Below are 1,542 nucleotides of genomic sequence, written 5' to 3' on the forward strand. Positions count from 1 at the left end.
AGGTTGTTCCTGCTGCTGATCTTCTTGGTTTTCTTCATTTTGCCCCCAAGGAGTTGTTGGTTGGCTTGTGGAACTTACTGATGCTACTTGTAGGCCATCAATTCTTTTGGCCATTTGCTCAAATTGTTGCTGAATTTGCTGCTGCATCACTTTGTTTTGAGCTAGGATTGAGTCAACTCCCTCTAACTCCATCACTCCTCTTCTTTGTGACAGTTGGCGTTGCCTTTGATGAGCAAAGAAATACTGGTTGTTAGCCACCATGTCAATGAGGTTTTGAGCCTCTTCTGCAGTTTTCATCAGTTGCAATGATCCTCCAGCTGAGTGATCAAGTGCCTCTTGAGCCTTCAGCGTAAGTCCTTCATAGAAGTTCTGCAGCTTGTCCCACTCAGTGAACATCTCTGGTGGACATTTCCTCAGCAGAGCCTTATATCTTTCCCATGCCTCATATAGATTTTCAGCATCCAATTGTGTGAATGTCTGCACCTCAGTCTTCAACCGAATGATCCTTTGAGGGGGGTAAAACTTGGCAAGAAACTTACTCACCAAATCATCCCAAGTGTTGATGCTTTCTCTTGAAAATGACTCCAACCATTGAGTAGCTTTGTCCTTCAGGGAAAATGGAAACAGCAACAATTTGTAACTGTCAGGATGCACACCATTGGTCTTCACTGTCACATATCCTCAGGAAGGTGGATAGGTGCTGGTTTGGATCTTCCAAGGGGCCTCTTCCATAAGAACAGTTGTTCTGCACCAAGGTGATGAGTTGGGGCTTCAATTCAAAGTTATTTGCATCGACATTTGGGGTAAGAATGCTACTCCCACAATGCCTTGGATTAGCAAATGTATATGAAGCCAATACTCTCCTTTGGGGCTGACCATTGTCGTTGGCCATTCCCACTTGTGGATTTGTTGGATTTTCCTCCATTTCTTGGTTCTCTTCTCAACTTCCAAAGTGTTTCAGGATCAAAAGGTGTGGATTCATAGCTTCTTCCTCCTGACATAAACACAGAACCAGGAACCAAAATTATACACTCTATTGTTAGAGTGAAGTTAGTGTTAGCTTAAGCAAAAATTCAAACACTTAGTATGCTTAGTAAAAAATTAAAGGAACAGGAAAGAAAAAGTGCTTGATCTAGATCTCCACTTCACTTAATCATTGTCAATCTAATTCAATCCCCGGCAACGGCGCCAAAAACTTGATGTGTGGAAAACGATCCAACACAAAACTCACCAGCAAGTGTACCGGGTCGCATCAAGTAATAAAACTCACGGGAGTGAGGTCGATCCCACAGGGATTGAAGGATTGAGCAATTTTAGTTTAGTGGTTGATTTAGTCAAGTGAATCAAGTATTGGTTGAGTGATTATGTATCCAACAGTAAGTAAATAGCAGGGAATGTAAAGGGAGAGGGATGAATTGCAGAAATTAAAGAGAATTGAAAGTAAAGGTGCTGAATCTTAAAGAACAAGAAATTAAATGACTGAAACTTAAAGTGCAAGAAATGTAAATTGCAGTAACTTAAAATGCAAGAAATGTAAATTGC

This window comes from Arachis duranensis, chromosome 9 (assembly GCF_000817695.3).
Source record: "Arachis duranensis cultivar V14167 chromosome 9, aradu.V14167.gnm2.J7QH, whole genome shotgun sequence".
NCBI lineage: Eukaryota > Viridiplantae > Streptophyta > Magnoliopsida > Fabales > Fabaceae > Arachis > Arachis duranensis.